The sequence below is a fragment of the Gorilla gorilla genome, chromosome 13 (assembly GCF_029281585.2).
Source record: "Gorilla gorilla gorilla isolate KB3781 chromosome 13, NHGRI_mGorGor1-v2.1_pri, whole genome shotgun sequence".
NCBI lineage: Eukaryota > Metazoa > Chordata > Mammalia > Primates > Hominidae > Gorilla > Gorilla gorilla.
In genome coordinates, this window is record NC_073237.2 from 40062499 (window position 1) to 40088032 (window position 25534).

Consider the following 25534-nt stretch of genomic DNA (forward strand, 5'->3'; position numbering starts at 1 on the left):
GGGTCGAAATAGAAGAAACTAACGATAACACTTCAGTTGGTAAAGCTTCATTGGAAGACAGACACAAACGTTGTTTAGAAATACCTCAAGAAATTCACAGAACCTAGAGATTCTTCAAAATACTTATTATTTATTTTACTACTATGAAAGAAAATAAATCTTGGGATCCCCAAATCACTAAGCCAAAGGGAAAAGTGAAGCTGGGAACTGTCGTTGGGCAACCTGCCTCCCACTCTATTCGTAAATAAGATAGCTAGAAAATAAAACAGCTACAGATCTCCCACAAAATTTGCCCACAAGGAAATTCCTTGTGGACCAAGGACAGACAGAACTCAAAGTCATCCCTCTGCTCACATGAGACAAATGTATATCTGATTGGTTCCTTTGACCTATTGTTTCCCTAAGCCAGACTAAAGCATATATGACTATTCCTGTAAATTGTATATTCATTGGAAGGCTAACTGGAAACTCAAAGGACTGCAACCATTGCAACCATTTGTCTCTCTCTCTTTTTTTTTTTTTTTTTTTTTTTGAGGCGGAGTCTCGCTCTGTCTCCCAGGCTGGAGTGCAGTGGCGCAATCTCTGCTCACTGCAAGCTCTGCCTCCTGGGTTCATGCCATTCTCCTACGTCAGCCTCCTGAGTAGCTTGGTCTACAGGCGCCCACCACCACTCCTGGCTAATTTTTTGTATTTTTAGTAGAGACAGGGTTTCACCGTGTTAGCCAGGATGGTCTCGATCTTCTGCCCTCATGATCCGCCTGCCTCGGGCTCCCAAAGTGCTGGGATTACAGGTGTGAGCCACCGCGCCCAGCCACAATCTTATCTTATCTACCTATGACCTGGAAGCCCCCTTCTCATGTTTAGTTGTCCTGATTTTCTGGACCGAACCAACGTACATCTTACACATATTGATTGATGTCGCATGTCTACCTAAAATGTATAAAACCACGCTGTGCCTGTCACTGGCGTGTACTTAACCTTGGCAAAATAAAGTTTCTAAATTGATTGGGACTTGTCTTAAATCCTTTTTGTTTACACAACATAATTTCTAGAAGGAGTTAGATAAAACATAATAGTGATGGAAAAAGAATAAATCTTTAATACTCATGAAGATAACCTCACCTTCTACTTTACGAATAGAAACCATCAGATATGAACACAGTAAAATTTGTATTCCAGACACACACAATGTATCTCCATGTACCCCATTCTTTTCTCCCATGTACATAAATAGGACACTGTCCTCTTATTAAAAATTTATCCTTTTGTTCTGGTTCTATACAATTTTCACCTGAAAGGAATTATTTATTATATCATCTTTTTTAAATATCTGTCTTCCTCCGGTGATTCATTTCTCTTAGCATATAAAAGTACTAAAGTCTATCCTAAAGAGGAGGGAAAAAACCTCATTTGTATGCCCCTTCATAGTCAAGCTACTTGACAATAGTTTTCACTAATCTTCATTTTGTTCCCCTTACTTAATTCTTCTTAACTTTAGAATATATGCACTGAGATCACCAATTACCTTCTAATTTTAACAAATCTTTTATTTTTTATATATTTTTAATTATTGTGGCTACAGAGTAGGTATACATGTTTATGGGGTACATGAGGTATTTTGATACAAGTATACATTTTATAATAACCACATCCAGTTAAAAAGGGTGTGCATCCTCTCAAACATTTGTACTTTGTGCTAGAAACAATATAATTATACTCTTTTTTTACACATTTTTAAATATACAATAAGCTATTGTTGACTGCAGTCATCCTGTTGGCTGTCAAATACTAGATCTTATTCTTCCTAACTATATTTTTGTACCTATTAACCAACTCCACTCCCTGCTCTCACATTCACTACCATTTCCAGCCTCTGGTAACCATCCTTCTACTCTCTACCTTCCTGAGTCCAGGTGTTTTAATTTTTAGCTCCCACAAATAAGTGAGAATGTGCAAAGTTTACCTTTCTTTGTCTGGGTTATTTCACTTAACATAATGTCCTCCAGTTGTTGCAGGTGACAGTATCTCATTTTTTTAATACCTGAATAGTACTCCATTGTGTATATGTACCACAATTTTCTTCATTTATTCATCTGTTTGTAGAAATTTAAGTTGCTTTCAAATCTTGACTATTGTGCATAGTGCTGCAATAAACATGAGAGTGCAGTTATCATCTCATTGATGTACTGATTTCCTTTGTTTTCTGTATATATCCAGCAGTGAGATTGTTCGATCATATGGTAGCTCTATTTGTAGATTTTTGAGGAACCTCCAAACTGTTCTCCATAGTGGTTGTACTAATTTACATTCCCATCAACAGGGTTTGAGAGTTTCCTTTTCTTCACATCCTCACAAGCATTTGTCATTGACTGTTTTTTTGCGGAAAAAAGCCATTTTAACTGGGATGAGATGATATCTCATTGCAGTTTTGATTTGTATTTGTCTGATGATGAATGATATTAAGCACTTTTTCATATACTTGTTTGCCATTTGCATGTCTTCTTCTGAGGAAAGCCTATTTAGAACTTTTAACCAGTTTTTAATTAGATAATTAGGTGTTTTCTAATACTATTAGAAAACATCTAATTGTTTGGAAACTATCCATTAGAAAACATCTAATAATCTAATCTAGCTGTTTGAGCTCCTTAAATATTCTGGTTAATAATCCCTTGTCAGATAAATTGTTTGCAAATATTTTCTCCCATTCTATGGGTTGTTTCTTTGGTTTATTAATTATTTTTTTGCCATACAGAAGTTTTTTAACTTGATGTGATATTGTCTATTCATTTTTGCTTTGGTTGCCTGTGCTTGTGGTGTATTAGTCAAGAAATCTTTGCCTAGTCCAATGTCCTGGAGCATTTCCTCAATGTTTTCTTTTAAGTAGTTTCATAGTTTAAGGTCTTAGGTTTAAGTCATTAAAACATTTTGATTTGATGTTTGTAAATGGTGAGAGATAGGAGTTTTTTTTTGTTTGCTTTTTGTTTTTTTACCTCTGATATAATTCCTTTGGGTCTTCTTTCTTTTTTAATTAGTCTAAAGATTTGTCAATTTTATCTTTTAAAAAAACCAACTTTTTGTTTAATTGATCATTTTAATTGTTTTTTCATTTCAATTTTATTTACTTATGCCTGATCTTTATTACTTCTTTCTTTGACTAGTTTGAGGCTTAGTTTGCTCTTGCTTTTCTAGTTCCTTAAGATGTATAATTAGGTTGTTTATTTGAAGTTTTTCTACTCTTTTGAGGTATGGGCTTATTGCTATAAACTTTCGTCTTAGGACTGCTTTCACTATATCCCATAGGTTTTGGTATGTTGTGTTTCCATTATCATTTCTTTCAAGAATTTTTTCAATTTTATTCACAATTTCTTCATTGAAACCTTGGGCCAAGATGGCTGACTAGAGGCTGCTAGTGTGCATAGCCCTCATGGAGAGGAACAGAAGGGACAAGTAAATACACATCTTAAAATGAAACATGCAGGTACACATGTTGCGACTAATCAGGGCAGCAACTTGAACCACAGAAAATGGAGAAAAGCAAGGCAGAATGACAGCCCACCACGGAGTGACATGAAGCCAGGAGAACCTCCTCAACACAAGGAAGTGGTGAGTAAATGTGTGGCCCCAGGAGTGCATGCTTCTCCCATGGATCTTTGCAACCCTTGGGTCAGAATATCCCCAGCTAAACCCACTCCACCAGGGCTTTCACATAGCTGACACACATAGCTATCCAGAGTCTCAGCAGAACAGCCACTCATGCACATGCGGACACCCCGGGGCCTTAGATATCCAGGCTTTCTGGGCCTTCCAGAAAAAGTAGCTGCAACTAAAGTAAAGTGGGATGTTAGACCCCCACATATACTCCTAGGAAAAGGGTGGAATCCAGGAGACTGAAAAGCAATAGTATGCAGGCCCCACTTTCATGGCACCTCACAAGATAAGACTCAATGGCTTGGAATTCTGGCCAGCCACTGGTAGCAGCATTGCACTTCCCTGAGACAGAGCTTCCAAGGGGAGGGACAGGCCACTATCTTTGCTGTTTTAGCAACTTAGCTGTCCAGTCTTTGGGCTATGGAGAGTACAAACCAACCAGGAACAGAAGTGGTCCCCTAGCAGAGTACAGTTGCTCTATGAAAATGCTGCCAGATTGCTTTTTTAAATGGGTACCCAATTCCATTCCTCCTCACTTGTCAGGACCTCCCAGCTGGGGTCTCTAGCCTTCCCCCTGGTGTTTTCTGGCCAACAGAGATTTGAAACCTCCCTGGATCAGAGCTCCCAGAGGGAGGGATGGGCTGATATCTTTGATGTTCTGGCAACTTAGGCATCCAGCCTTTGGGCTTTGAACAGTCCAAACCAGCCAGGGGTGGAAGCAGTATTCCATACAACACAGCTTCTCTACAAAAACGTGGCCAGACTGCTTTTTAAAGGTGCCCTATCTCATTCCTCCTCACTGGGTAGGGCCTCCCAACTGGAATTTCCAGCCACCTCCTACAGTATTTGGACCAGCAACAGGTCCGTAACTGTCTAGGACAGAGCTCCCAGAGATGTTAGTGGGCCAACACCTTCGCTGTTTCTCAGCTTTCACTCTTAATACCTTCAGGTACTGAAATATTTGCAATGACTAGGAACTGGAGTGGGCCCCCAGCATACGACAGCAGTCTTATGGAAAAATGGCCAGAATGTTATGTAGGTGCCCATTCCTATATCTCCTCACTGGGCAGTTTCTCTAGGCCTGGGGCCCTAGCCACCCCCTGCCAGAGCTATCAAGTCAATAACAGTTCTGCAACCCCCTGGAAAGAACCCCCAGAGCAAATGAAAGCTTCTCTGCCACTACCTTAGCAGTGGAACTCTCCTTGCTACCTTTGGACTAACAAAGAAACAAAGACCCTAAGTGCCTTATTCATACCTCCAAGCTACAGTCAACCAGAGGAGAGGAGTCCATCCCCCATCAGTCCAACCTAGCCCCCCACCAACTGTTCATCACCAGACAGGAAACCCCTGGCTTGGGCCCATAGCACAGAACCTCCATCCTGGTCTGATTGCACTGGGCAATTGCTGACCTGCATCTCTCTGGGGTGGATCCCCCCAGAAGATAAGCAAAGAGCCTTGGCTACAAACACTACTAAGATCTCATCCTCTGCTACCTCCAAGATGGGGAAGGAACATAAACAGTGAGATCACCCCAGAGCTGCAGTGGGCAGCTGAGGAGTGCCAAGTTGCAATCTGCAGCCAGCACTCAAGGGGAGGAGAAACTCACACTTTCAGAGCCCTGAGAGGGAACATGGCTTCAACTGTGAGGAAACATAGAGGAGCCACACAACCAAGCAAGAGTCAACCAACTGACCAATACACCTAAGTGCCATCTACTAGATCACATCCCAAAGCTTCAACACCAAAAATGCCTACTAACATATCCCACTCTGAAACCAAAGATAAGAAGTCAGCTTCAAATAAAGATCCTACACAAAGCCTTGGCCCGTGAAAACATCCAGAAAAGAAGTCGTGGCCGGGCGCGGTGGCTCACGCCTGTAATCCCAGCACTTTGGGAGGCCGAGGCGGGCGGATCACGAGGTCAGCAGATCAAGACCATCCTGGCTAACATGGTGAAACCCCGTCTCTACTAAAAATACAAAAAAAAATTAGCCAGGCGTGGTGGCGGGCGCCTGTAGTCCCAGCTACTCGGGAGGCTGAGGCAGGAGAATGGCGTGAACCCGGGAGGCGGAGCTTGTAGTGAGCTGAGATTGCGCCACTGCACTCCAGCCTGGGCGACAGAGCCAGACTCCGTCTCAAAAAAAAAAAAAAAAAAAAAAAAAAGAAGTCGTTGACTGTACTCAATCTACATTGCAGTTAAAGGATTATGCACATGCAGAGATGAGAAAGAACCAAAGCAAGAACTCCAGTAACTCAAATGGCCAGAGTGTTTTCTGTCATCCAAATACTGCACCAGTTCTCCAACAAGAGTTTTTAACCAGGCTGAGCTGGCTGGAATGACAGAGAGAGAGTTCAGAATATGGATAGGAACAAAGATCATTGAGATTCTGGAGAACAGCAAACCCAATCCAAGGAAACCAAGAACCACAAGAAAATAATACAATAGCTGAAGGATGAAATAGCTGGTACAAAAAAGAACCTAATGGATCTAATGGAGTTGAATAATGCAACATAAAAATTTCACAATGCAATCACAAATATTAAAAGTAGAATAAACCAAGCTGAGGAAAGAATCTCAGAACTTGAAGACTAGCTTTTTGAAATAAGGCAGTCACATAAAAATAAAGAAAAAAGAATAAAAAGGAATAAACAAAACCTCTGATAAGTGTGGCATTGTGTAAAGAGGCCAAAACCACAAATCACTGGCATCCCTGAAAGGGATGGGGAGAAAGCAGGATATTATTCCTGCAAACTTCCCCAACCTTGCTAGAGAGGCCAAGAGTAAAATACAGAAAATACCGAGAACTCCTGCAAGAATCTACACAAGAAAATTTTCCCCAATACATATAATTGTCAGATTTTCCAAAGTTGAAATATAAGAAAGAATGTTAATGACAGTTAGAGAAAAAGGGCAGGTCACCTACAAAAGGAACTCTATCAGGATAACAGCAGACCTCTCAGTTGAAACCCCACAAGCCAAAAGAGACTGGAGGCCTATATTCAACATTCTTTAAGAAAAAAAAATCTTCAATCAAAAATTTTATATCCAGCCAAACTAAGCTTCCTATGAGAAGGAGAAATAAGATTATTTTCAGATAAGCAAATATTGAGGGAGTTTGTTACCACCAGATCTGCCTTACAAGAGATCTTGAAAGGAGCATTAAATATAGAAAGGAAAGACTGCTTCCAGCTCATACGAAAACATAATTAAATACACAAACCAATGATACTATAAAGCAACCACACAGACAAGCCAACATAATAACCAACTAACAAACCAATGACAGGATCCAATCCAAACATATCAATACTAACCTTAAATGTAAATGGGCTAACTGCCCCACTTAAAATTGTAGAGTGGCAAGCTGGATAAAAAAGCAAGACCTAATAATATGTTGTCTTCAGGAGATGCATCTCACAGGTAATGACACTCATGGGTTCAAAATAAAGGAATGGAGGAAAATATACCAAGCAGATGGAAAACAGAAAAAAAGCAGGGTTGCAATCCCAGTTTCAGACAAAACAGACTTTAAACCAACAATGATCAAAAAAGACAAATGGCATTACATAATGGTAAAGGGTACAACACAACAAGAACACCTAATTATCCTAAATATAGATGCACCCAAAACAGGAGTATCCAGATTTATAAAGCAAGTTCTTAGAGACCAAAAAAGAGACATAGACTCCCACACAACAGTAGGAGACTTCAACATTCCGCTGACAGTATTAGACAGATCATTGTAACAGAAAATTGACAAAGATATTCAAGACCTGAACTTAACATTTGACCAAATGAATCCAATAGACCTCTACAGAATGCTCCACCCCAAAACAACAGAATGTACATTCTTCTCATTGCCACATGGCACGTATTCTAAAATCAGCCACATAATGGGACAAAAAGCAATCTTCAGCAAATGCAAAAGAAATGAAATCATACCAACCGCTCTCTTAGACCACAGCACCATAAAAATAGAAGTCAAGACTAAGAAAAATCACTCAAAATCATGCAATTACATGAAAATTAAACATGTTTTGGAATGACTTTTGGATAAGTAATGAAATTAAGGCAGAAATCAGGAAGTTCTTTGAAACTAATGAAAATGAAGATACAACATAATAGAACCTATGGGAAACAGATAAGGCAGTGTTAAGAGGAAAATTCATACCACTAAATGTCCACATCAAAATGTTAGAAAGATCTCAAATTAAGAACCTAACATCACAACTAAAAGAATGAAAGACTCAAGAACAAATCAACCCCAAAGCTAGCAGAAGACAAGAAATAACCAAAGTCAGAGCTGAACTAAAGGAAATTAAGTCACCAACGATTATAAAGATCAGTGAATACTGTGGTTGGTTTTTTGAAAAAAATTAATAAGATAGATGGGCTGCAAGCTAGATTAAAAAAGAAGAAAAGAGAAAAAATCCAAATTAACATAATTAGATATGACAAAGGGGATGTTATCACTGACCCCACAGAAATAAAAATAGCCACCAGAAACCACTATGAACACCTGTAGGCACACAAACTAGAACACCTAGAAGAGATGGACAAATTCCTGGACACATACACCCTCTCAAGACTGAACTAGGAAGAACATAATTTCCTAAACAGACCAATAATGAATTCTGAAATTGAATCAGTAATAAATAGCCTACCAACCAAAGCAAAGCCAAGACCTGAGGGAGTCACAGCCCAATTCTACTATACGTACAAAGAAGATCTGGTACCATGTCTTCTGAAACTATTTCAAAAAATTGGGGACAAGGCATTCCTCCCCAACTTGTTCTACAAGGCCAGCATCATCCTGATACCAAAACCTGGCAGAGACACAAGAACAAAAACACTTCAGACCAGTAACCCTGATGAACATTGATGCAAAAATCCTCAACAATATACTTACAATTCAAATCCAGCAGCACATCAAAAAGCTAATCCACCACAATCAACTATGCTTCATCCATGGTATGCAAGGTTGGTTCTACATATGCAAGTCAATAAACGTGATTCATAACATAAACAGAACTAAAGACAAAAATACATGATTGAGACATGATTATCTCAATAGATGCAGAAAAGGCTTGACAAAATTCAACATCCATTCATGTTTGAAACTCTCCATAAACTAGGTATTGAAGGGATATATCTCAACATAATAGGAGCCATCCATGACAAACCCACCAGAATTATACTGAATGGGCAAAAGATAGAAGCATTCCCCATGAAAATTGGCACAAGACAAGGATGCCCTCTCTCACCGTTCCTATTCAACATAGTATTAGAAGTCTTAGCCAGAGCAATCAGGCAAGATTTAAAAAAAAAATTAAGGGCATCCAAATAGGAAGAGAGAAAGTCAAAGTATTCCTGCTTGCAGATGACATGATTCTAGATCTTGAAAAACCCATAGTCTTGGCGGAAAAGTTCCTTCAGCTGGCAAACAACTTCAGCAAAGTTTCAGGGTACAAAATCAATGTATAAAAATTAGTACCATTCCTATACACCAACAACAGCCAAGCCAAGAGCCAGATCAGGAAGACAATCCCATTCACAATTGCCACCAAAAGGAATAAATACCTAGAAATACAGTGAAATCAGGGAGGTGAACTCTACAATAAGATTAAAAAACACAGCTCATATAAATAAGACACAAACAAATGAAAAAACACTTCACAGTCATGGATAGGAAGAATTAGTATTACTAAAATGGCCATACTGCCCAAAGTAATCTACCGATTCAAAGCTATTTCTATCAAACTACCAATGACATTATTCACAGGACTAGAAGAAAAACTCTTAAAATTTATATGGAACAAAAAAATGAGTACAAATAGCCAAGGCAATCCTAAGCAAAAGGAATGAAGAGGAAGGCATTATGTTATCTGACTTCAAACTGTACTTCAGGGCTACAGTAACCAAAACACCGTGGTACTAGTACAAAAACAGGCGCATAGATTAATGGGACATAATCATAATAGAGTCCAGAAATAAGACCATGCACCTACAACTCTCTGATCTTTGACAAAGCTGGCAAAAATAAGCAATGGGGGAAAGCTCTGTATTCAATACATTGTGCTGGGATAACTGGCTAGTCACATGCAGAAGATTGAAGCTGGACCCCTTTCTTACACCATATATTTACAAACATCAACCTTAATTGAATTAAAGACTTAAACATAAAATCCGAAACTATAAAAGCCCTGGAAGACAACCTAGGCAATACCATCGTGAACATAGAAATAGGCAAAGATTTCATGACAAAGATGCCGAAAGTGATAGCAACAAAAGTAAAATTTGACAAATGTGATTTAACTAAAATTAAGAGCCTCTGCACAGCAAAGGAAACTACCAACAGAGTAAACAGACAACCCGCAGAATGGGAGAAAATATTTGCAAACTATGTATCTGAGAAAGTTCTAATATCCAGCATCTATAAGGAACTCAAACAAATTCATAACAGAAAAACAATCACATTATAAAAGGGAAAAAAGGACATGAACAGACACTTTTAAAGAAGACATACATATGGCCAACAATTATATTTCAAAAATCTCAATATCACTGATTACTAGAGAATTACAAATCAAAACCACAATGAGATACCATCTCACACCAGTCAGAATAGCTATTCTGTTTTCATTGTGTATTCAGAATGGCTATTCTGTTTGTCTGGGATAGTGTTTATTTCTCATTCATGTTTGAAGTATATTTTTGCTGAATATACTACTCCAAGGATAAAAGTTTTTGTTTGTTTTTTCCTTCAGCACCTTAACTATGTCATGCCACTCTCTCCAGGCCTGTAAGGTATCCACTGAGAAGGCTACTGCCAGAAGTATTGGATCTCCATTTTATGTTATTTATTTATTTTCTCTTGCTGCTTTTATGATCTTTTCTTTGTCCTTGATCTTTGGGGTTTGATTATTAAATGTCTTGACATAATGTACTTTGGGTTAACTCTGCTTGGTCTTCTGTAACCTTCTTTACTTAAATATTGCTATCTGTCTCTGGAGTTGGGAAGTTTTCCATTATGATCCCTTTACATAGACTTTCTAGCCATATTGCTTTCTCTACCTATTCAAGGCCAAATAACTCCTAGATTTGCTCTTTTGAGGCTATTTCTTAGATCTCATATGTATGCTTCATTCTTTATTATTTTTTTCTTTTGTCTCCTCTGACTGTATTTTCTAATAGCCTGTCTTCAAGTTCAATAGTTCTTCCTTCTGTCTGATCAATTCTGCTGTCACAAAACTCTGATGTATTCTTCAGTATGTCAATTGCATTTTTCAGCTCCAAATCTTCTGCCTGATTCTTTTCAATTATTTCAATCTCTTGGTTGAGTTTATCTGATAGAATCCTAACTTCCTTCTCTGTGTAATCTTGTATTTCATTGGGCTTCCTCAAAATAGTTATTTCGAATTATCTGAAAGGTCACATATCTATATCTCTTCAGGATTGGTTACTGGTACATTATTTAGTTATTTTGGTGAGGCCATGTTTTCCTGGATTGTCTTTATGCTTCCAGATGTTTGTCAGTGTCTGGTCATTGAAGAGTTAGGTATTTATTGTAGTCATTGCAGTCTGGGTTTGTTTGCACCCACTCTTTTTGGGAAGGCTTTGCAGGCATTCAAAGGGACTTGGGTGTTACAATCTACGTCTTTTGTCAATACAGCTGTATCAGCATTAGGGCACACCCCAATTCCAGTAATATTTTGGCTGTTACAGACTCGAAGAGGTACTGCCTTGGTGGTCTTGGGTAAGATCTAAGAGAATTTTCTAGATTACCAGGCCGATATTGTTTTTCTCTTTTTTACTTTCCCTAAACAAAGTCTCTGTACTGGGCCGCCTGGAGTTGGGAGACTGGTGACACAAGCATCCCTGTGGCCCCCACCACTCAGACCACACTGGATCAGACCTGAAGCCAGAGCAGCACTGGGTGTCTCCTAAGGCTCACAGTGACCCTTGCATGGTTACTGCTTATGTTCACTCAAGGCCCAAGGGCTCTACATTGAGCAGGTAACAAATCTAGACAGGCTTGTTTCTTTCCTTTCAGGGTGCTGAGTTCCCCCTGTCCCTATGCAGGTCCAGAGATGCCATCCAGGAGGCAGGGCCTGGAGTTGGAAACATTAGGAATCCATTTGGTGCTTTATTCTACTGCAACTGAGTTGATACTCAAGCAGCAACACAAAGTCCTTCTCACTCTTCCTTTCTCTTTCCTCAAGCAGAGGAGTCTCTCCTCATACCCACCATCACCCCAGGTTCATAACAAGTACTGCCTGGCTACTACCAAAGTTCAATCAGATCCCAGGGCTCTTCTGTCATCTTGCGGTGAATGCTGCCAGGCCTTGGTCTCCTCCTTCAGTGAAATGGGCTCCCATCTGGCCCAGGGAAGGTCCAGAAATGCCATCTAGGAGCCAAGTCCTGGAATCAGGGACTGCAGGAACTCATTTTGTGTTCTACCCCACTGTGGCTAAGCTAGTACCAAAGCTGCAAGACAAACTCCTTTTTTCTCTTCCCTCTTCTTTCCTCAAGCAGGAGTCTCTCCCCTTAGCTATCATAGTTGAAAATGTGCTGGGTCACACCTGAATCCAGCATGGCTCTGAATGTTGCTTAAGGCCTACAGCAAGTACCGCCTGGCTATCACTGCTGATTATTCAGTATCTGAGGGTTCGCTAGTCAGCAGGTGATGAATGTTGCCAGGACTAGATTCCTAGATCCCTCTCTTCCAGGCAGTGGGTTCCTTTCTGGCCCAGTGTGTGTCTAGAGATGTTGTGTAGGGGCTAGGGCCTATGCATCACTGCCTGGGTTTGGGGGAGGGGGTGATGATGATGTAAGCACTCATTTGGCCATCCCAGCTGGTGCCTCACTGGGTTGCATGCACTCCAAGTCTACCAGTTCTGAGGCCAGCACAGCACCAGGACTTGCCTAGGAATTCCAGTTCTTGTGGCCTAGACTGCCTTTCAAGTTTATTTACAACCCTAGAGCACTGTAGCCCACAGTGGCAGGCTTGTTGGAACTCACCTCTGGCTAGAGTTGGTCTTAGTGGTCCCTTCATGGGTAACAGTTGAATTCTGCCCCCATGTTGCTTTCTCTGTGATAGGACAGCACTAATTTCCAATACAAAGCCCCACAATCACTGTGCTCTCCCTCTCCCAAGAGCACAAATTCTCTCTCTGTACTACATGGCCACTGCTGGAGAATGGGGGAGGGGTGTTGTAGGTGATTCAGGACTGTTTCTCCTACCCTCCTCATTGCTTCTTTCTTTAATGTGATGTTAAATTCGGGTACTATGATCACTCACCTGATTTTTGGTTGTTTTAAATGTGCTTTTTTGTGTGTGGATAGTTGCTCAATTTGGTGTTCCTGTTGTGGGGGACAATTGCTGTAGGCTTCTACTTAGCCACCTTGCTCCATCTTTGTAACAAACAATTTTTAACATTTATTTCTCCCTTAGATTATGTAACACTTGGTTCTTCTCTTACTTGTACATTTATTACATGTCTTCTTTTCTGTTCCTTCTTTCTCCACCAACCGTTGAATTGATGATTGTCCAGAATTTCATCCCCAGCCAACCTCCCTTCTGTCTCTGGCCTGCCTTTCAAATCTGTGCTTTATTCCTGTCAAAAGTACTGTCATCCACCCAATTGTTCAAAACATCAACTTGAGCATCATTTTAGATGCCCCTCTTCTTCTATGTTCCATTTTCATCCAAATGATCCTCCAGTACTGCCTATTCAGCTTCTCAAATGTGTCTTAAATGCATCCCAACTTTTCCATTTCTGTTGACAGAGTCTTGTTTGACAACCTGATCAGCTCTCACATGACCAATCATAACAGCCTTCTATCCTCAAGTCTTACCTTCCTCCAGCTAGTGTTCTTTCTGATCCATCCTCTGTAATGGAGATAGGATCATCTGCCTGTAATGTAAATCTGATTATATTAGTTCCATTTTAAAAAAAAAATCCTTTCGTGGCTTCCAATGTCAATATGATGAAGTCCTAAATTCTTAGTATATCACCCAGACCTTTTTGTGACCTTACCCTTTGCCCTATACTCTACTCCCCAATTATACACATGACCTCAGTAATATTTTACTTAGTGGGACATGCTTTCTCAGCCTTCCTGACTCTTCAAATGCTATTCCTGCTGCCTAGAGTGTTATAACTTTTCTCATATGACTAGTGAAAATACGATCTTCTTCAACAACTTATTTGTTTCATCTCTCCAAGGACAGCTTACAAAGGAGTTTTGTATTTTACCCTCTTGAAAAAATTTCTGTCTTACACTCATTCATTATATAGTATTATAATCTTTAACTGCTTGTTTCTTACATCACAGTAATAGTACTAATGTCAATAATAATCATAATATCCAGGATTTGTTGGGATGTATGTGCCTGGTGTCATTGTAAATGCCATATATTTATTAACTCATTTAATCCTCGCATAAGCCTTAAGATGATATTTATTATTACCTCAATTTTACAGATGATATCATTGAGAAATTGAATGTCCAGCACCTAACAAGTGGTAAAAAAGAAGATTCAAACTGAGGCCTAAAGGTAACAAAATCTATGCAGTATTTCATGTTGTTTCTACAGATTTATGAAGACTGTGAGCTCTGGAAAGGTAGGGTCCATGTCCTACTCATTTTTGAAACCAGTGCCTAGAATATTGTCTGCCACATAGACAGTGCTCTATTAATATATGTTTACCCAAAGGCCATGCCCAAAGGGAATTACACTAAATTCCAAATATTTTTTCCAGTGAAATTTATATATATACATATATATATGTATATCTACAATGAAATCAAGGCAAATATGTTTTATATAAATAGATGTGAGCACCTGTAGAAATATTTTTTAAATAATTTACAGTTGCAGGAGACAAAAAATATATACATGTAGATATTAGTCACTATACATCAATACAGTAAAAGTGTACCACAAGATGGATGGCAACTAGGAAACGTCATGGAGATTATTGATCAGATAGGCACTGAAACAGAAATTCTGTTACGCCATTGGCCTTCAAGGACATGAAATAGGAGTTTGTGCCATGAAGCATTTCTGCAAATACACCATGAAATATGGTGTTCCTCTAAGTAGCAAGATGCTTCAATTCAGAATCATAGTCTTAAATCACTACTGGGTCTTTCCTCTCCTCTTTTTTTTCATCCCATAAGGCATTAAAATTTCAAAAATGAGAAACTGCCTCAATGGACACAACATGAGCATAGTGTTGCTCCTTATAGGAAGGAACAAATAATGTTAAAGAAAATAATGTTATGCCTTCAAAGACCAGCCAGTAAGAATTAAAGCAACTGTCACCCCTGGAAATCATTTATTTGAAAAATAAAATGGTATAAATTCTGTTATGTCTGTAAAAATGATACAAGAGAAGAATGCATCAATTGTGTAAATTGCAACTTATAAAATTTCAAGTCATTCTAGGGAGGCCACATGCGGAGTGAACAACCTGGCAACACTGGTTTTCGGGCACTGCAACAAAAACTATGCATTCAGCCTTGGTTAAAAAAAAATGTATATATACATAGAAAGATTGATAAGCTTGCACGCATGCACTTTCTCTCTCTCATACGCACACATTTATAAACACGTATAGTGTACAAATAAAGGCAGCATATGATGGTGGAAAAGGACATATGGATTCTCATCTGTTTCTACCATTTGCTAAATTACATGGTAAGTTATTTTCTCCTTCTGTTTCAGATTTTTTCACTTTTAACATGAAAAAATTTTTCCCTACAGAATTATTGTGAGAATTAGAGATGTTTTTAAAATGTTTACCTCTTAATTGCATCTTACACTTCAATCATCAGTGTGTCATTATTAATAAAGAATATTAGGCTGGGTATGGTGGCTCACACCTGTAACCAGCACTTTGGAAGGCTGAGGTAGGCAGATCACTTGAGCTCAGGAGTTCAAGACCAGCTGGGGCAATATGACAAAACTCCATCTCTACAAAAGAATACAAATTAGCTGGGTGTGGTGATGTGCACCTGTGGTCCCAGCTACTCGATATGCTGAGGTAGGAGGATTGTTTGAGCCTAGAAGATTGAGGATGTAGTGAGTCATGACTGTGCCACTGCACTTCAGCCTAGGTGACAAAGCAAGGCCCTATCTCGATTTAAAAAATTAAAAATCAATATTAGAAAGAATACTCCATAGGACAGAGAATAAAAGAAAGAAAGAAGGACAGCCAGAAAAATGAGGGCAGAGGTAGAGTGAGAATGTCTGATGCTTTTAGGCCCCTTGGCAAAGGGGTAAAGTAGGATAGCTCGGCTTATACCCCAACCCAGGCCTTTTCAGGGAGGACAGCTTTTTCCTACTTTCCAATATCCTTTATTTAGCACACTTCATGCACACAGAGATGTAATAACTGATAAAGAGAACTTGTCTGCTCTTTGGTCTTCACATTTTATTGTGCATTAGAGCCTTGGAGCCTTGAGCTACCAGACTAAAGATCCTTTGAGTTGGCAGCAAAAAAATAGGTAATATGGTTCATTCTGTGTCCCCACCCAAATCTCATCTTGAATTGTACTCCCATAATTCCCATGTGTTGTGGGAGGGACCCGGTTGGAGATAACTGAATCACTGCATCATGGGGGCAGTTTCCCCCATACTGTTCTTGTGGCAGTGAATAAATCTCACGAGATTTGATGGTTTGAAACAAGGAAACTTCTTTCATTTGGCTTTCATTCTCTCCTGCCACCGACATGGGAGATGTGCCTTTCACCTTCTGCCATGATTGTGAGGCTTCCCCATCCATGTGGAACTGTAAGTCCAATAAACCTCTTCCTTTTGTAAATTACTCATTCTCGGTTATGTCTTTATCAGCAGCATAAAAATGGACTAATACAGTAAACTGGTACCAGGAGAGTGGGGCACTGCTGAGAAGATACCTAAAAATGTGGAAGTGACTTTGGAACTGGGTAACAGGCAGGTCTTAAAACAGTTTGGAGGGCTCAGAAGAAGATAGGAAAATATGGAAAGTTTGGCACTCTTTAGAGACTTGTTGAATGGCTTTGACTGAAATGCTGATAATGATATGGACACTGAAATCCAGCCTGAGGTGGTCTCAGATGGAGATGAGGAACTTTTTGGGAACTGGAGCAAAGGTGACCTTTGTTATGTTTTAGCAGAGACTGACGCCATTTTGCCCTTGCCCTAGAGATTTGTGGAACTTTGAACTTGAGAGAGATGATTTAGGGTATCTGGAAGAAGAAATTTCTAAGCAGCAAAGCATTCAGGAGGTGACTTGGGTGCTGTTAAAGGCATTCAATTTTAAAAGGGAAACAGAGCATAAAAGTTTGGAAAATGCACAGCCTGACAATGCAATAGAAAAGAAAATTCAATTTTCTGAGGAGAAATTCAAGCCTTCTGCAGAAATTTGCATAATTATTAAGGAGCTGAATGTTAATAACCAAGACAATGTATAAAATGTCTCCAGGGCATATCTGAGGTCTCCATAACAGACCCTCCCATCATAGGCCTGGTAGACTAGGAGGAAAAGATGGTTTCATGGCCCGGGTTCAGGGTCCCCCTGCTCTGTGCAGCCTAGGGACTTGGTACCCTGTCTTTCAGTGGCTTCAGGGGCCAAGGTACAGCTCAGGCTGTTGTTTCAGAGGGTGCAGGCCCCAAGCCTTGGGAGCTTCCATGTGGTGTTGAGTCTGAGAGTGCACAGAAGTCAAGAATTGAGGTTTGGGAACTTACACCTAGATTTCAGAGGATGTATGGAAACTCCTGGATGTCCAGGAAGAAGTTTCTTGTAGGTGTGTGGCCCTCATGGAGAACCTCTGCTAGTGTAGTAGAGAAGGGAATTGTGGGGTCAGAGCACCTACACAGAGTCCCTACTGGGGCACCACCTACTGGAGCTGTGAGAAGAGGGCTCCATCCTCTAAACTCCAGAATGGTAGATCCACCAACAGCTTGCACTGTGTACCTGGAAAAGCCACAGACACTCAACGCCAGTTTGCAAAAGCAGCCAGGAGGGGGGCCATACTTTGCAAAGCCACAGGGGTGGAGCTGCCCAAGACCATGGCAACCTACCTCTTGCATCAGTGTGACCTGGATGTGAGACATGGAGTCAAAAGAGGTAATTTTGGAGCTTTAAGATTAGACTGCCCTGCTGGTTTTCAGACTTGCATGGGGCCTGTAGCCCCTTTGTTTTGGCCAATTCCTCCCATTTGGAATGGCTGTATTTACCCAATGCCTATACCCCCATTGTAGCTAGGAAGCAACTAACTTGCTTTTGATTTTACAGGCTCATGGGTGGAAGGAACTTGCCTTGTCTCAGATGAGACTTTGGACTGGACTTTTGAGTTAATGCTGAAATGAGTTAAGACTTTAGGAGACTGTTGGGAAGGCATGAGTGGTTTTGAAATGTGAGGACATGAGATTTGGGAGGGGTCATGGGTGGAATGATATGGTTTGGCTCTGTGTCCCCACCCAAATCTCATCGCGAATTGTACTCTTCTAATTCCCATGCGTTGTGGGAGGGAACCGATGGGAGATAATTGAATCATGGGAGTGGTTTCCCCCATACTGTTCTCATGCTAGGGAATAAACCTCACAAGATCTGATGGTTTGATAAGTGGAAACCCATTTCACTTGGCTCTCGTTCTCTCTTTTGCTGCCACCATGTGAGACATGACTTTCATCATCCACCCTGATTGAGAGGCCTCCCCAACCATGTGGAACTGCAAGTTCAATTAACCTCTTTCTCTTGTAAATTGCCTAGTCTCAGGTACGGCTTTATCAGCACCATGAAAATGGACTAATACAACAGGCAAGGAGCGCATTACTATTATGACATTAAAAACACTGCTGAGCTTACTCCAACTACAAAACTTATATGTGCAACTGTAAGGACACGAAATCTTGATCAGGTATTTCTAAGGAAACAATGTCTTAACCTCCAAAACATACTGGAAACATTATACAGAATGACCTGAGTTCTAGACACAGCCCTATGACATGTTTTGGAAAAATAAAATAACAAAATAGTCATCAAGTAACCGAAGAAACCTTGGAACTACCTGTTTCAAGAAACAGGTAGAGTCACATACAGAGCTTATGTGAAAAAAAAAAGATAGAGAAAGTAAATCTTGATATTCAAGATAAGTAAAAGATGAAATGAATTACAATGTGTAAAAGCAAAAAAGTGTAGTCAAGGTAAGTGTTATACTGCAAATAAGTCAATAATCATGTATTATCAAAACTGCCCTTGAGAATCCCTTAGAAAGGTGTCATATTGGAGAGAAACACACCATCTCTCGGTAAGTCTAACAAAGCCAGTTTTTCCTCCAGTGCTGGAACAGATCAGTGTTTATTTGAGTGATTTTGAGTTTGGGGCCATGTAGTATAAAAAACATATGTCTTTAAAAACAATAGGAGCAAACTCAGCATGGATAATCAGTTTTGCCAATTAAATTCTTTAAACTACTCATTTATTCTCTCTCTCCCTTTCTCCATACCATTGTGTATTTGTGGTTGTATGGTACAGACTCCCATGATAGGAACTTGTTACATCTAAGACAAAACCTGGAAAGAGAAAAAGAATCAGGCAATCCACAATTCATCAAACCCTCCAAGAAATCAAAACATTTTGTTTGTCCCTGCATTAATGAGACTTATTTTAGCCAACATTTCAGTATTACTAAAGTTTTTGCTCATTTACAAATGCATTAGATTGTAGGATCCTAGAAGAGGTGCTAAGAACAATCATTTATTGAGGGAGTCCTATAAGGTGTTGCCACTCTCTGGAAACTCATTTAACCACTGTGAGGCAGGTATTCTCCTTTTACATATGAGGAAACTCTCTCAGAATCACAGGTAGCTTGCCCCAGTTAGAGCTTTCAAGGAGCAGAGTCAAAATCAGAATCCACATCTGCCTGGCCCCCTGGTGGACACTCTTCCCACTCCCTGAGTTGGCACGGCAATGGGCCTTGAAACCCTGCTCATAGCGGACACACATAATTGAGATCATTCTTTCTTTTCATCATAGATGTTTCCTAAAGAAATCTCCAAGCATCCTCTAACAGTGCACTCAAAAAGGCATTCAAGATAAAACCTGTGGGCCATGCTGATTACCACGCGGGGATGGTATCATTCTTTTTGGTGCCTCATCATGCTAGGGATGCCACAAATATTTGTTGAAAGAATGAATAAAGTGCTAATACTGAAAAAGAGAAAAACAAGTTTGGGAATAAAAATGGAATAGAAAACTAACAATGCATATGAATAGAAATGAAGTCTTTTGTTCATTTCATGCACATTGAGATTTGCATAAAATGAATAAGCTGGATAAACTAGCAAACTGAATTTTAGTAGAGTTTTGGCTATTCAAAACAGAAGCATGATGAATATTTCAAACTAAAGGTTCACCACATTTACTTGGAAGATGGCTCCTCTTAGATCACCTCGCTTTCATGGTAAAAAATGAAAAGGTCAGAATATTTCTAGAAATATTTTCCACTAGGGATACAACATTTTTTAAAATGACAGCCCAGCAAAACTACATAGCATCCCAAAAGTTTGGTGGCACCTGTAAGTCCCTGTTGGGCAATACATCATTATAATTTGCTTCTAAACTATCTATAAATTTGCTTACTGAGTCAGGATAAATCTCCTTGAAAACTACTTAGTTCTTACACTCTCTCTAACCATTGCCATTCGTGCCAGAGATTCTCGGGAAGGCAGTAGTCAGGTAGAGGTTGAGATAAAGGGTTAAGAATAGGTTAAATAGATATTGTGCATAACAAAATTTATATAATAATAAATTGTCAGGGCCACCATGGAAGGGTAATTACTTATCATGTAGCTGGTATGGTAAATGTTAATATTCATAATTTCTAGGCTCAAGGTACATAATGCATATCACAGCACAGGGAGTATACAGTAAAATTTCTTCTTTCTTTTGTTAAGCATTCTCTATTAAATAATTCCAGGAAAAATATGCATAGCTCAACCTTTTCTTTAGACCAGTTGTCTAATTATATCAATTAGGTGTTGATATATATAATGATCAATTATATCTAGCAGTTGTTATAATAATCATGAACGATTAATACATACTCTAAAGAGCTTACTTTCTCCAAGTCATGATCAGATATGGAGGAAACACAAAATGCATGCCATTTTGTGACCACATGGTGGGATTTTAATGTGTTTGAAGCTGTAGTAAACATATCATTGAATGCAATGAAATAAGAAAATATTATTCTCTGTGGTTACGTTCCCAAGATATGGAGGGGAAGAACAGGACACAGTAAGGTATAATCTGCTGGCCCCCTCTCTCTGTTTGTAACCCACTTCTTCTCCACTTACCCTGCACAATTAGCCACAATAACACCTGTAACACACCATTGTGCTTGCTTGCTTATAGAGCTTTCTTCCTCTGCTGTAAGCATTGCAAAGTCAAAAGCTTGTCTTAGACATCATTTTATTCCTGGCAGAGTCACTGGTTCATAATATATTCTCAAAAAGCATCCCTAAGTCACTTGTGAATGAAAAGACAATAAAAAAGACTTTTAGTCTCTGGATATTAGGTATTAATATTGTACCAAGACCCCTAGGTTCTACTATTTTATCCCAGCATAATCCCCTCAAAGCTCATTTCTGCTCTAGAACCTCATGAAGGAGGAAGAAGAGCCCAGAAACAGTGAAGTGTAGGGTTCCTTTGGTGTCTGACTTGAGACAGAAAAGTCAGGGAAAAGAGAAGGAGCAAGCTGAAGGCTGCTTCAGGGATTGCCACTCAACCACACTATCAGGTCTTAACATTGACACCCTCCAATAATAGACAACTGTAACAGAAATAGTAAACATATTACTAAAGTCCTCTGTCCCCTGTCTCTACCTAAGAACTGAACAATGCCTTCTACTGTGTTATTTATCTCTTTCTAGTGCCCATCTTATGCACACAGAGAGCAAAAAATTCAAAGGTCTCACAAATTATCATCCTATTTCCTTACTGCAGAATATTTTAACTGTGAAAGAGACAACATAGCCTGACTCTTGTCCTATTTACTGAAAAAAAAAATATTCTGTCATTAAATTTTCTTAAAACCCAAAGCATGCTATTTCCAGGGATCCATTCTGACTCGTAAATATCCCACATTCATTATATTACAAATATCATATCTATATTCCTGTATGCAATGGTATTTTTTTGAATGTGAGGAAATGCTTCAGCCTTTATGGTTTTGTTGTTTTTCTACAAGATGATTAGAAAACCAAAGTATGAGCTTTATAGATGTCTGAGGCAATCCTGTTCTGTCATTTTTTTATGCACATACTGACTCAATGTCATAGAATAACTGTGTTGCTTTCTGCTTTCCCTGACAGTCCAAAGCAAGAGTAATGCATACAAATCATTTTACTGTTTAAAAGTTTTGAATAAAACATGCTAACCTTGTCATGCTAAGTGACAGACAGAAATGTCACCATTGTTTGCCAGGGACAAATAATCCATATACTTCATGTATAATTCATCTGATCTTTAAGAATGTTTAACAATATTGAATTTAGATAAATTTCAATGTTATGATGCATCAAACTTCCTTTATCAATTTACACATGTGCCTCATCAATTTAAGTCTTCATTTGTATTACTCTATTTTTTTATTAACTATGACATATCTAAAAGAGATTCTTATTTTCAGAAAAAAATTTATAGGTGCATTGTCCCTCTTAGAGCTGCCTCTCTATGTTCCTCTCTCCATCAGATCTTAACTTGGAAACCCTGAAATAACCCAATGGTTATAAATCTGCCATAGAAACCCCAGTTGCAAGTACAGGTATCTATAATCCTTTTGACATAGAGCCTTTGGTCTCCAAACAGAGACTAAAGAATTCATTGAGATAAGATTTCAGTCCTTTCTAAATAAGATTTCAATGGTTTCCAAAGCCTATCTGTCAATCAAAGGTAACCAAGGGCAGGTCTGAAAATGAGTCGGTTTGGAGGTAAAATAGAAAGACAGGAATATTTTGAACAGATTTCAGAAAGAGCTGGAATTCCCCATGCTGTGAAAGAGGAGAAATGATGTTCACAGTCTACTGCAAAGTCTGCTCTCCAGAGCAGCTGCCAGTACAGCCCATCTTGTGGTTTCTCTGAGCATAAAGTTTGAAAAGACTTCTTGTCATCATCATGTGAAACCAGTCCCTCAAAGAGGAGAGAAAACCTTTCGATTGATAGTTTCTTCAATACAGTTAGAAAACAAGGCACTACAGAAACTTTTAGGAAATATTCACTGAGCTTACGATCAAATTGAGCATTTACAGGTTCAAACAAATTGAAATTCCCCAAAGCATCTTCAGAAAGCCAATTTGCTGTTTTAGGGAATAGTAACTAATTGTTTCCATACATTTTAATTTTATCAATGGCCAGCTCCTTGTCCTTTTCTTATCTAGCTCAGAATTTTTCCTCCTCTGTGAACCTTCATGAGTTCTTTCTACCCTTGGGGATCATTTTACTTCAATTAAGAACATCTGACAAAATAAGTGTTTTTTTTTATGATTCAGAGGATAAGAGTTTTGGGGTTTTCTCTTCCTGACAAGGAGCTAGGAGGCAAGAGCTAACATACACATACATATTTACATTTTATAAATTTAAAATTCATATATTAAAACTATCTTTTCTTCTCTCAAGCTTATAATCATATCTACATTATGCACATGCCAACTCATTTCCCTGAATTATAGGTACGTATGCACATGGGTGCATACAAATTATATATATATATATATATACACACACACACACACACATATATACACGTATAATATATATATATATAATTTTGATTTTTTTTCTCGGTACATGGGAAAAGGCAAACCATTTTTACTAGTTGAGCTATCTCCTTTGTGGCCCATTCACCAGGTAGTAAAAAATTATATGAGAAATTTGTTTAAATCTTCAAAGGGGGAAATGCCAGTAATATAGAGTTGAGTAAATGATCAACCTATGGGAAATTATTTAAATTTATATGTTGAGCTTAAAAAAGAGTTTCCTTTTGAGAAATGTTAAATATATTTTTAAGGGACTCTATAAAATCCCTCTTTCAAAAACCTTTTTGGAATAGTGTTTTTTTAAATCTAACTGCTGAAGTTGCTTCTATTTTTTTATATAGCATCTTTTTTCTGGGTTGAAAATCAATACTTTTCATTTGTTCTTCCAAGGGATTAATGACACTCATCACACATATTTAAGAATCACTATTTGATTACATGGGGCATCCTATTTTCTGGAATGGTTGGAATAACTTCTACCTGGAGTTAGGAAATTGCATGAACTCTAATATAGAACTCAGGCTTTACTGACCTACAAGAGTTAACAGTGGCACTTAAATAAGTAATTTATATCAGATATCACTAACAAATTTTCACGTCTCAGTAACAGTATACACATGTCCATAGATTTCCATTATTTTCCAACAGTTCTAATTTCATTGTGGAACGTTTACCAGATGGAAAAGGGCCATTTTATGGGCTTTTGGCAGATAGAGTAAAGTTGGCTCTGCTAAATGAAAATCTCATGTTTGAAGAGCCTGTAAAATTGGCAATAATTGACTTTTGAACACAGAGAGAATTTTAAACCTGCTTTTATTTGCAACAAAAAAGAGATTCCTTTGAAGAGATTTTTGTTAACCCTTTAATCATTTATTTCTGTTAAGTCTGAGCCTTGTACTGGTATCAATTAGAATAGATTTACCAAATGAGTTCCACTATTAATTCTCATCATTAATATTAATACTGTATTCATTGTTTTATTTATACTATTATATAACTACTTAAAGATGGAAACTAATTCATTGAAAGATACTTTAGAATAGTTGCATGCTCCTCTAGTCCCCTACTTTACAGAAAAAACTTTAAAGGAATACTTGCTAAAGTTATTTATCCCTAATTAATAGGTAGAGCTATTATTTCTCCTAACCACAGTTGCTTTCCTTCCTTCGGGTTTTGGGGTCTCTTAAAAATTCTTTATTTTCAACTTACCTTTTTAACTATCATTATTTCATTTTGGTGATTCAAAAACATATCTGGCATTTCTTTAGGACAGATTGGATTTAATATTAAGACTGGTGTATTGCTCTTATGAAATTCACAAATTTTTTTATGAAAATTTCACAATTTTCTACCTAACACACTTCTGCTTTATTTGTCTGTTTCACTTAGAATTAACTATCTGGTCACCGAAAAGTAAGTCAAAAAAGAAATGTTTAACCCTAAATGGAAAAAAAAAAAAAAATTTACCAGGCCAAAGTCAACAGTTCAGCCAGATGTTGGGTAATTTTGATTAAGTCTCTTTAGCCAGTACTGTGTGTAACCATCAAGGTAGTTTACACAAAAATGTATTGCAGTTATGATTCTGATAACTATAAACAAACAATAATTGTTAGGACATCAAACATGATAAAAAGTGATATCAGATGCTTCATAACATCCCATTTGTCATTTTAATGGTAAAATAAAGAAAATAGGGAAGACCCTCCTTTCATCTGAAGGAATATTTCTTTTTAACCAAATTCTAAGAGAAATGTTCACAAAAGTGGTTATATCAAGAGCATGATTTTGTCTACTATGATTAAAATATTTTTCAAAGCCATAAGCTTCATACACCTCAATAATTTTTTCCATATTAATGTTTCATTATTTAAACCCTATCATTGTTTATTCTTTGCCAACGGTGGTATGAAATCATTTCACTTAGTGTATTTCACAAAATAATGTAGGTTGGTCAAGAAATTGAGTATGCAGCAGGCACCTTGGGTGTTTTCCTCAATTCAATTTTGGAAGCCCAAATGTTCAAGCTACATTGTCTCTACTCACATTTTTTGGGAGGTGGGGAAATGGGGGAA